Source organism: Mus caroli, chromosome 2, assembly GCF_900094665.2.
Source record: "Mus caroli chromosome 2, CAROLI_EIJ_v1.1, whole genome shotgun sequence".
In the NCBI taxonomy this organism is placed as follows: Eukaryota; Metazoa; Chordata; class Mammalia; order Rodentia; family Muridae; genus Mus; species Mus caroli.
Window position 1 is genome coordinate 116,042,849 of NC_034571.1, and position 13,213 is coordinate 116,056,061.

Below are 13,213 nucleotides of genomic sequence, written 5' to 3' on the forward strand. Positions count from 1 at the left end.
GGTGGGTAGGGGAGTGGGGGGGAGGGTATGGGGGACTTTTGGGATAGCATTGGAAATGTAAATGAGGAAAATACCTAATAAAAATTTAAAAAAAGAAAGAAAATTTGACAAACAGATGTTTGTCATTCAACTATAAATACAAGATAGTCTTTAATTTCCATATTTTTGTGTCCTTAAGATAGGTGTGTATTTAATCACATAGAATTATCTGCAAGGATATGTATCATCATTTTAGAAATCAAATTTGTGGTGGTTTCTGAAATTTTTGAGTGGGTGTATCCTCTTCCAAGTCCTGATTAAAGAGAAGTTTATGTTAGTTGTACCTTTGATCTTATGTCAATGATCAACTAGTATATATATATATATATATACATATATATATAATATATATGTGTGTGTATGTATATATATATATATAAATATATCCTGCCATCTAGTTATAAATAATCTTTCATTTTGAGGGCATAGGGAAAACACAGGTCTTGTATGTCAGCAACTCTAAAAATATATTGGTCTTAGAGAAAAACTGTTGCGATATCATTAGGAGTCTAGTAATGACCTCTGATGTACTACTATGACCACATAATATTTAATATATAATTTAAAACTAACAGGGCTTCAGTCTAGATTAATACAGTGTATAAATATATACAGTTATAGAGGTTTAATAATACAATGTATTCATCTATGATAAACCCTGTCTTTTTTGCAAATACCTGTTTCAATTTGAGTAAAGCTGCATACAAGTAAAATAGTTCACTTGAATGCTTCTAATGATTCGGGACTTTGATGGTATCTAGCTTTTCATAGAACTGGATTCCTATCATACTATTTTCAGGGCTGTGGAAATGAAATCATCCTTGAACCAGTTGAAAATTTTTTTGAGTGGCATCAAGAAACATGGAGAGTAGAACATGATTATATCTGGAGAAAGGATTGTATATATCACTGAGCTCTAGAAAAAATAAGGCTGGCATCCTAGGGGCTTAGTAGCTGAGAGTAAGGATGTTACAATATTCCCTCATCCATATATGTAGCTACATAGCTGTACATAGCTGCAATTGAAGCATGCTTTGTTATTGTTATTTATAATTAAAGGAATGGATATTTTATAATACTTTCATAATAATAAAAATGAAATCCTACAAGCTAGAATACCAATAAGAAGAATTTAACAAGCCTTTAACACAAACAGAGGATTTCAGGTTTTATGTGGGGAGTCAAGAGCTTGTGTAATTCTTTTGTTCAAGCAGCCAAAACAGCAGCAAAGAATAAAATTATGAATTGAATACTGCCAGATTGGCCGTTGTCCACGATTCCTTATTTGTAAGGAAGTTTGTATAAACCATCAGAAGCCTTTGCACCATTTTCAATTAAGGAACAACATTCTCAGGAGACATTGTATTTTTTATATAACGGGTATATTCTTAAATGAAATTACTGAGTTTTGTACTAAGAGGTATAAAACGAGATTCTGGAAGCTCTTCTGCCCATCCCACAGAGGGAGAAAAAGTGGAGAGCTCTGCTATAGAATGTACTGAATCTAGAAGTGAGTTAATACATAACATTTTGCTCAGAGAGAACATAGAAATAACTAGAATATGGCAAGAAGTGAAGTGAGTGGGCCCCACATGGACTTCTGGGTGTTCACAGTGCTCCATAATCCTCTGCATTCAGAGCACACAGTAGCTGTTAGGGAGCTTTCTGGGGAGAGATCACCAGTAGATTCTTTTAGTGGGAATTCTTGGCATATAAAAAGTGTTGAGATTTCTCTTCCTCTAACTTTTGAGTGAGTCACAAAATAGATCACAGAAAAAGGGTAGGGATCTGTATGAAGCTTCATTTAGTTGGGGGAACCACGTTAGCGTGACTAGATGCACAAGAGGTGGCACCTGCTTGTCAGTTGCTCATGACCTGTCATATTGATTATGTTGAAACTTGATGAGTGTTGAATGGGAGGAAAGGAAGCATCCTGCTCACTACATCTGGGAGTGTGGAGAACAGAATTTAAGGCAGATTTCTATGTTGAATCTTCACTCTATTTAAAAGAGAAGAAACTTAAAATGTCGTTTTATGAAGAGTAAGAAATGCTAATTTGAATATTAAAAAACGTTTATTTTCAAATTATCAAGATTATCAGCACCTGAGGATACCCAAATTCACTACTTCAAAGTTAAAATTTTGTGGAGGGGCTTTGAGGGATGTACTTCCTATGTAAGCATGGTGACCTGAGGTTAGATCCCTAGAATCACTTAAAAGCCATGTGAGGCGGTGTGTTCCTGAAACCTTAGTAGTCTTCAGAATCTTCAGGCCAGCCAGGCTACCCAGAAGGATGAGTGATAGTTTCTGAGATTCTCTGTGTCAAAATAAAAGGTGAGTCTCCTCTGGGAATAGTTACAAATCCATGACCACCTAGCTGCCCAGGTTAAACTCAGTGGATCACAAAACTAAACAAAAGTACTTGAATGTGAGAAGGGATTTGTAGATAAGGGTGGGGAGATTAACAGGCTTGGGAGGGAGATAAGCAAGCTTAGGAAGCAAGAGTAATTAGAATGTATTATGTACATTTATGAAATTCTTAAAGATCAATTTCACCAATTAAAAATTAATAAAGTAGATGCCCTTTGGCTGCTAGAATCTCCTCAATCCCACCTACTGCACACACTTTGTAGAAGCTCTTTCTGTGTTTGCTTTGCTGTGAACGTGCATAGATGCTCATAACTAATAAATTCTTTCCTTCTTTCCTTACTGGCCAATTTTATTTCCTGTGTCTGAGAATTCCTCCAGTGCTATCCTCTATGCAGACTTTTCCTACCATTTACTTCTTTAACCAGCAGACAAAAACAAACCCCATCAAGAACCTTACAATGGTAATATTTTGAGGACCTCATCTTGTGAGTTCTTCAGAGGATTTACTGACTAAAACCAAAATGCACATTAACCTGGAGCCTGACTTGCAATTATGCTCCCTCATAATGTGTGTGGGGGGGTAAAGCCTTATCCAGAGGCCAGAAGGGGGGACTTTAACTAGGAAGATTTGGGGAGTTCCTCTCCACCTGGACACTGACTAATCTTTGGATTCCTCAAAGCATCAGTATGAGCTAAAAATCATTGATGGGTCCATTCCTTCTTTTCCCTCTCTAGAAGCTGAGATGGAACCTCTCACTGACTTAAAAAGAAACAAACAAAACACTCTAACAGCTATGTCTAGACCGCTTATTTGAGCTGAGAGCATGGAATTCCTTCCTTTGTTTCTTTACTTTGCTATATTTGGCTTCCTTCTCTAGGCCATCATGATCATCCCCTCCTATAGCCCTATGGGCCTAACTAAAGTGTGTCATTTTAAATAAAATTGTATTACAGTCCACATTTAGTCTATATCTAATATGGACCTGTGTCCTGACTGGGGATGGGCTTACTTTACTGTGGAGTTGAAGTCACCCACAGCAGAAAGCAACCACAATCAATAGTTACCTTATTAAGATGGAGGAAATCATGTGACTTGGCTGCCATGTTTGCTAGTGATAACACAAAAGGGCATATGCATTGTAACTTCACCTCCATCTTAGTTAAAGTAACTACATATAAGAAAATGGAGGCACCTGTGTGGCTTCCTGTCTGTTTGGAGTCTATACTACTCTCTTTGGCACTATACTACTACTTCTTTACATAGCAGACTAAGGAGGTAGCACCAGGCCTCTAACCTGTGTTTTGGAATGTTTAGTTTTCTGTTTTTGTTTTGAGTCTGACACATGGTTTTATATAATATATCCACTGGTTTCCAGAGGGGACTTAAAACTTGCAGGAAGAACAAACACAGCCTAACAAATCCCGATGCCAAATTAAGAAAAAAAAATCATCTCTAAAAGCTTTTGTTCATAGAAAATGATCCTTAGGGAACTACCCTGACCTCCAAGAAGTCCAAAAGCCTTAAGTCTCTGAATATTTGTTTCCTTTTTTGCTCAAAGTAAGGTCAAATGATTATCCCTTAATTTTTATAGGATGAAAGCTTTTTTTTTTTCTGGCTGCCTACCTCCATTTTCACACCCACACCCACATACCCACTTCCACACGTAAAACCCTCCACAGATACCCACACACAGACAACCCACACACACACACACCACCCCCATACACATCACACGCTCATACATACTGATTATAAGAGGAGAGTTATAAGCAGTTGGTCACTCCAAGGCTAGACAGAAAGGATCTCAGGGTAAAGGCAGATGTCTTTGTCATTATGATCATGAGTATAGAATATCATATACCCATGACCTTATACAATTTAAGGAAACCAGAGGGTGAAAATCAAATATTCTGTCCCTTATGGCCCTCTAAAACCTCTAAACGGAAAGAAACTACTTTCTGCCTATTGTCAGTACGTGCTTCCAAAGAAAGACCCAACAGATAAGCCTTGTTTGGATGTCATAAGGAGGTCTGATGCTTGAGTCCAGCCAGTTGTCAGGACTCAACAGCAAGTTTCCTATCAATTAGGCACTAAGTTTAATTTTATAAAGAAGTAAATGCCTCCTACATATATGTTATATTAGCAAATGAATCTGTGCTGTTTAATCAATGAGAAGCTGGCTCAGCAATGAGATTTGCTATTTCAAAGGCCCCTTCCATAACACACTCAAGCATTTTTGTCTCAAAATGTCCTCCAAAACCCCTGTCTTGAATCAGGCTGGTCCCTTTACTCTGTGGTAAGAACAAGGGAAATGTAACAGCTTTCGGAGTAAGAACACAGTCCCGTTAAGGACAGATAATGGGTAAACTACTTCCAACATATGTTACTATTCTTTATCTCATGATACAGAGCTGTCTATAGGTAAAGAACCTAATGGAATGCTCAACCACAAAGAGGGATTTTTGCCTCAAAGTCACCCAACCAGTTACTCCAATATAGCAATGGGAATTCCTTAGTTTATTTCTAGAGGAGGCTGTAAACATAGATTGAAAGATGTTTTGTTGCACACCTGCTACTTTCTCTGCTATTGAATTCATTCAAAACAAAAAGGTGTGCTATGGCAAAAAGTTCTCTGGACTGTGAAAGCCACAAAAGGTTATTATTCTCAGCCTTTGAGAATTAGGGGAGTTAGGACTTCTTTGCAATGGGTTGCACCAAAAACCCTTGATAGACTGTAAGATTGGACTAGAGGGAGAGGTGATTTTTTTTTTCAGGACATTGCCTGTGCACTGACCTATCTTAATTAAAGCAGAGGAAATGAATGACTTCTATCTTCCAAAACTACAATTATGGGGTCAACATATAAGGATATTTGTCTGGTCTTTATCTTCTTATTTGCATGGAGTTATTTCTTCATATCAAGGTCTTTTTGATAATGTGTCACAATGCTTGCTAAAATTTAATTTTCTTCTATATGCTCGCATAATCCTAATTCCTTATATTACACCTGGGATCAGAATAAAAACATACTATAATATTTATGTGTTCTTAAAGAAACCAAAATTCCAGAATTCCCACTCCAAGTAATGGCTTAAGAACTATATAGCTAATCAAGGATTACTTTAAAGTGTTTAATTTCTACTCTGACTAAATATTATACAATATTTAAAAATACCAAATTAGTGCAATAGATTCTCTGAGTGTTTAACAATAGTTCTTGGAGAACCACACTGATGTGGTCAGAGGAGTTAAAATGGAGAATATTTTCCTCCTTGCTATGCAAACGTCATCTAAGTCCCAGTGGATTATAGGACGTATTTCAAAGTATCCTGTAACTATAGGAAGTAAGCCATTCTCTTGTTCAGTAATGTCATGGAGATGCCTCTAAGTGGATTTTAACCAGTGTCCAGTATACAAAGAGGAGGATCAACACAAAGAAAAAAAATTCCTCCACAATTCCAAGTGAAATAAGTGTCAAACATGGCCTTATATAGATAGATTAATTGATAAATGAAAGACTAGAGAAGCTAAAAGTTGTTTCCAAGTCCAAGTGAGCCTTGAGGCCTCTTCAACTGGATTAGACAGCAAACACACACACACACACACATATCTATAATTGCATGCATATATGTATAATGTCATATGTTACACACACATATATAATGATTATATATAATTATTAGTTATATATATAGTTATAAAGTATATATGTAATTATAGTTGTCTTTTTTATCTTTTTTATTGGATTTTTTAAATTTACATTTCAAATGTTGTACCCTTTCCTTGTTAGCCCTTGCCCACCTGAAAACCCCCTATCTCATCCATCCCCCTCCTGCTTCTATGAGGGTGTCCCCCCACCATCCACTCCCACCTCTCCACCCTCAAATTCCCATACACTGGGATAGTGAGCCTTCACAGGACCTCTCCTTCCACTGATGCCCAACAAGGCCATTCAGTTGGAGCCATGTGTCCCTCCATGTGTACTTGGTTGATGGTTTAGTCCTGGGGAGCTTGGTGGATCTGGTTGGTTGATATTATTGTCTTTCTATGGGGTTGTAGACCCCTTTAGCTCCTTCAGTCCTTTTCCTAAATCCTCCATTGGGGACCCCATTCGGGACCCTGTTCTCATTCCAATGGATGGCTGTGAGCCTTTGTATTTATCAGGCTCTGGCAAAGCCTCTCCGGAGACAGCTATATCAGCACACACTTGGCATTCACATTAGTGTCTGGGTTTGGTGACTATATGTGGGATAGATTCCCAGGTGGGGCAGTCTTTGGATGGTCTTTCCTTCCGACTCTGCTCCACACTTTGTCTCCATATTTGCTTCTGTGGGTAATTTGTTCCCCTTTCTAAGAAGAACTGAAGCACCCAAACTTTGGTCTTCTTTCTTCTTGAGCTTCATGTGGTCTGTGAATTGTATGTTGGGTATTCTGAGCTTTTGGGTTAATATCTGCTTATCAGTGAGTACATACCATGTGTGTTCTTTTGTGATTTGGTTACCTCACTCAGGATGATATTTTCTAGTTCCATCCATTTGTCTAAGAATTTCATGAATTCATTGTTTTTAAGAGCTGAGTAGTATTCCAACATGGAAATGTACCACATTTTCTGTATCTATTCTTCTGTTGAAGGATATCTGGTCCAGCTTCTGGCTATTATAAATAAGGATGATCATAGAGGAAGATCTGTCCTTGTTATATCTTGGAGAATCTTTTGTGTATATGCCTAGGAATGGTATAGGTAGGTCCTCAGGTAATACTATGTCCAATTTTCTGAGGAACTGCCAGACTGATTTCCAGAGTTGGTTGTACCAGCTTGCAATCCCACCAACAATGAAGGCATGTTCCTTTCTCCACATCCTTGCCAGTATCTGCTGTCACCTGAGTTTTTGATCTTAGCCATTCTGACTGGTGTGAGGTGGAATCTCAGGGTTGTTTTGATTTGCATTTCCCTGATGACTAAGGATGTTGAACATTTCTTTAAGTGCTTCTTGGCCATTCAGAATTCCACAATTGAGAATTCTTTGTTTAACTCTGTAACCCATTTTTAGATAGGGTTACTTGATTCTCAGACTCTAACTTCTTGAGTTCTTTGTATATATTGTATACTAGCCCTCTATTGGATGTAAGATTGGTAAAGATCATTTCTCAATCAGTTGGTTGACATTTTGTCCCATTGATGGTGTCCTTTGCCTTACAGAAGCTTTGCAATTTAATGAGGTCCCGTTTGTCTATTGTTGATCTCAGAGCACAAGCCTTTGGTGTTCTGTTCAGGAACGTTTCCTTTCTGCACATGTGTTCAAGGATCTTCCCCACTTTCTCCTCTGTTAGTTTCAGTGTCTCTCATCCAATGTGGTGGTCCTTGATCCACTTGGATTTGATTGTGTACAAGGAGATAAGAATGATCAATTTGCAATCTTCTACTTGCTGACTGCAAGCTGAACCAGCAGCATTTGTTGAAAATGCTTTCTGTTTTCCACTGGATGGTTTTAGCTCCTTTATCAAAGATCAAGTGACCATAGGTATGTGGGTTCATTTCTGGCTCTTCAATTCTATTCCATTTACCTACCTGCCTATCTCTGTACCAATACCATGCAGTTTTTATCACTACTACTCTGTAATATAGCTTGAGATCAGGGATGGTAATTCTCCCAGAAGTTCTTTTATTGTTGAGAATAGTTTTCACTATCCTGGGTTTGTTGTTGTTGTTGTTGTTACAAGTTAAATTAAGAATTGCTTTTTCTAACTCTGTGAAGAATTTATTTGGAATTTTTATGGGGATTGCATTGAATCTGTAGATTGCTTTCTGCATGGTGTCCATTTTTACTATATTAATCCTGCCAATCCATGAGCATGGGAGATCTTTTCATCTTCTGAGGTCTTCTTTGATTTCTTTCATCAGAGACTTGAAGTTCTTGTCATACAGATATTTTACTTGTTTGGTTAGAGCCACACCAAGATATTTTATATTGTTTAGGACTATTGTAAAGGGTGTCATTTCCATAATTTCTTTCTCAGCCCATTTATCCTTTGAGTATAGGAAGGCTACTGATTTGATTGAGTTAAATTTATACCCAGCCAACTTGTTTATCAGCTTTAGGAGTTCTCAGGTGGAATTTTCGGGGGTCACTTAAGTATCCTACCGTATAATCTGCAAATAGTGATATTTTGACTTCTTCCTTTCCAATTTTTATCTGGTTGACTTCCTTTTGTTGTCTAATTCCTCTAGCTAGAACTTCAAGTACTATATTGAATAGATAGAGAGAGAGTGGGCAGCCTTGTCTAATCCCTGACTTTAACGGGATTACTTCAATTTTCTCTCCATTTACTTTGATGTTGGCTACTGGTTTGCTGTATATTACTTTCACTATGTTTAGGTATGGGCCTTGAATTTCTGATCTTTCCAAGACTTTTATCATGAAGGGATGTTGAATTTTGTCAAATTCCTTTTCAACATCTAATGAAATTATCATGTGGTTTTTTTCTTTGTGTTTATTTTTTTATATAGTAGATTACATTGATGAATTTCTGTATATTGAACCATTCCCAGAGAACCAAATAACTGTATAAAAAATGAGCAACAGAGTTAAACAGAGAATTCTCAACTGAGGAAACTTGAATGAGTGAAAAGCACCTCAAGAAATATCCTTAGTCATCAGGGAAATACAAATCAAAATGTCCGTGAGATCCAGCCTCGTACCAGTCAGAATGGCTAAGATCAAAAACTCCAACAAACTTCACAATTACATGACACCTTCTCAGATTCTGGTACAAGATCACTGACTTCTTATTGTCTGTTGTTTTATAGCAGAGAAACTGAAACATATTGGCTTCACAGTATTCATAGAAATACGGTTACCTTATTGCATTCCTTGCTTACTTTTTCTTTTAGTAGAACATCCTAGGAATAGTTATGACAAAAAGAATATGCATAGGAGGTCTACAAATTATGAATATAGTTTTATTGAATGACTTCTGAGCCAATATGACTGGATTATTTCACTTTTTACAATAAGTAGCTTATTTTAGTCAATATTGAAACAAAAAATAGAGAAAATACAGGTCCTAACAAGCTACCCATTGATGACTTTTTATAATTCGTCTTTAACTCAAATATAAGTCCTGGGTGAACGTGTACAAGGCAGGGCTGGAGAGAATACTCAGTGATTAAGAGTGTGCTTTATGCATGTGGAGAACTCCCAGCTGCCACATGGGTACTAAGAACCTCATGGTATTCAATACTTTTGGATCTTGTGGGTACCTCTACTCTGATATACATAGCTACCATACAGACATGCATTCATACACAAAATTAAAGATAAACCTTAAGAAAGCATACAAGACAAAGATTTAAACACACACACACTAACATGAGTGATTCTCACCCCCTTGAAATAATAAGTCCTGTTCTTATGTATTCACTACCCCTCTAATTACTACATTCCAAGTCTAGGGACATATGACTCATCACTACAGGAGACAGAATGGATAAGACGACCAGTGTTTCTGTAACAGACAATTCTTTAGAGGTGAGAAGTAGATGTGGGGGAGCTGTCTAGATCATGAATAGCAGGGCAGGCCCTGGGGAGGCTCATTCACCTACCAGATGCTTTTTGTGGGGACGTAATTACTACCTGCATGTTTTCCACCTTTTCCTCATCTTGGGAAGGATTGCACATCACGCTAGACTACACAGAGCTGTAACTGTGAAGGGAATATCCTTGGGCATCAGAGGCATCTTGATGTCTTGATGTTATGTCACCCATTGCATAGCATTCAGGGTCAGATACATTAGTGAATTCATGACATCTGTAATAACAATAAGGCTGGGTATGAGCTGTTCATCTTTTTTCTCAATAAACAGAATCCAAGCTATAATTCAGAAGACTATGTGTTCAAATTTAGATTATATGTTTGACAAAAATAACAACACTAACACATTTGTCCTAAAAGTTAGGTGAAATTACCAAAGCCATAATAAATAGAAATGATGTTGAAGTATCAAATGACCAATCTGAATATCTGTCAGCCATGTTGACTGATTTCTGAAGTGTACATTGTAGCACTCAAGAAGTGACATGGGCCAGAGGATCCTTTGAGTGGGGTGGAGATATTCTAGAGGGACATGCAGAAGCACTGGCAGTTGGGGTGGGAGACTTAGGATTCTGAGGACAGTTAGAGATGTTCATGTGAGCTTCTTAGTATGAGAGAAGGGCCTTGACTGTTTTGATTTGAGAGTCTCTCAGAGTTTCATGTGTTTGAACACTTGGTCCTCAGCAGGAGGCTCTGTTTGGAGAAGTTGAGAACCTTTTATGGGGTGACGATTTGCTGGGGTTAAGACTTGTAATGTTATAGCCTGGCTCTACTTCCTGTTTTTTGTCTTTGCTTCCTGACTACTTGTTAAGATCAGGCTGTGCTCTATTCAAATGACTCCATGCTACACACCACAGTGGTTTCTCAGACTCTGTCTTGCATGCAGAGTCCCCATTCTACAAGCAATATTTGACTCTCTTTTGAGGATGGAAATGACTCCATGCTAGGCTGGACAGGTGAATCACGCCATCTGTCCAGTCTCAGCTCTGCAGAACAGACTGATAAATGACTTCTTTCTGGAAGTAGAATGTGTGTCACCGATTTTTATATCAGGGAAAATGGAGAGTACCTAGACACATGGGTATATTAAAATCCCACTGGAGGAAACAGGCCCAAGAACTTATCACAAACACCAGACCACAGAAAGAGTGGAACTTTTCATCGGAGCATTGTTGAGAGACACATGCTCAGCACTGGGATACTGTCATCTGTCATCCAGTATGTGCCCCCACCAACCTATCATCTTAAGTCTGTGATCCACAGAAGCCTTACTCTACAGAGACAGTTTCTTTCCTCCAGCTCCTTTGGGTTTCTTATCTCATCATAACAGACATTATTTACATTTCTATGAGCTCACCTCAGAAACTTTTTAAACTCTGCTGAAGCCTCTTAAATCACCTGTACCAACACACACACACACACACACACATACACACATGTGTGCACACACACGCACGCACATACATACACTCATGCACACAAACACACATATACACACATAAACATACATACACACATGCATAAATACACACAGACAAACACATACACACAAACATACACATATGTATACATACATGCACACACACAGACAAACAAACATGTACATACAAGAATACACACACACTACACAACAGTTTTCTGATTAGTGTAAGCTTACACAGATGAAGCCATGATGCTAATCTGTGTTTATTTCTGTGGCTTCAGACTTTTGGTTCATGAGGAGACATATGTAGAGAATATTTACTATGTGTTGTGTGATATTAGAGTAAATATTAGTAATTAAGATAGAAATAAATGCGTTTGTGTTTAATCTCGTGCCAGATGTCTGGAAAAAAATCACGTGATCTGTTGAGTAAGAAAACTCCTTTCTGTGAACGAAAACCTCAATAGAGTAAAAATGTAAGAGTCATGAAGCTGGTGTCATTCTACTGGGAGCCTCTTCCTTGCTCACACAAACCTTGTTGTTTTGCTTCTGTTGTCTTCCAATCAACCTTCATTGTATATGTAACCGGAGTTCAACCTATTTACTCTCATAAAGCATTACCTGGAAAATAATGACCAAAAGTCTACTGCCCTAAAAAATAGCTATAGATTCTCTTTGCAAGCAAAGTACACAGACACAAGTGCTAGCACTCATCATGGGTGACCTATAGTATGCTCTGATGCTCACCTTTTGGAAAGCAGGATAGCTTTTTTTGGAGACCTCAAACCTTTAGAAGTGTTGTAAGAGGAAGGTATATTTAGTATGGAGAACCACTAGGTGGACAACAGGACTTACTGAGTCATTAAAGAGGTAGCCAAGCCCACGGGAAGTAAAAGTGGGTCCTGGCTCATACTGCTTTCATTTCTAGGTGGCAGGAAAGCTCAACTTAGTCTATGAAAAAGAACATTCATGGCTAAAAATAGTACTTTACCTACAAATGTCCAATTTTGTTAAATTCCAGGCATGATGGAAACTCTATCTTGAGATGGAATTTCAGCTACTTTCGAATGGATCTCTGGTCCTCCCTACAAATTTCCTTACCCATAAAGACTTGTGTAGAAGGCAGGACTCCTCTAGGCACTTATGACCCTGTGCTTATCCATAAACTGATTTAGACACTCTGGGCTTGGACAAAGCTCTCTCAAGCCTTTGGCATTGCACAATCTCTGCAAAAACCCATCCTCCCCACTCCTGTGAATCTGGGGTTGCTGGTGCCCCTGGACAGCTTTCTGATTATGACCCACTAACACAGGTTTTTCCAGGGGGTTAATCTGGTATCTATTTCTGCTGCATCAGGGGTTCATGCTATGATGTGTGCTAGCACTTGCATTTTCTCTGTTCTTCCTCCCCAGTGACTTCCTTGGCCTGCTCTCATGCACTCTACCACTTCCTCCACAGGATGCTATCTTGTCACTCTGGAAAGCACTGTTTTCAACAGTTTCTAACCCTTCCAGTCTCTTCTCATGGAGCCTCCGTGCTTGGACCCTTCCATAGGACAGCTGTTTTCTCTTTCCTCTCTTCCTTTCTATGTGAGTCTTTGTTTTCCTTCCTTGCTAGTTTCTAACAAAATAGATTAATCACAGCAGACTTTATTGTCCCACCAAGGATTCTTTTTATCTTTACTGGTGCTCTTCCTACAAATTCTTACCACCCCCTCAGCATTTCATAAGTCAGCACTTGTTACATGTTATCAGTGCTGCACATCAATTCTACCTCCCACAGCTTCC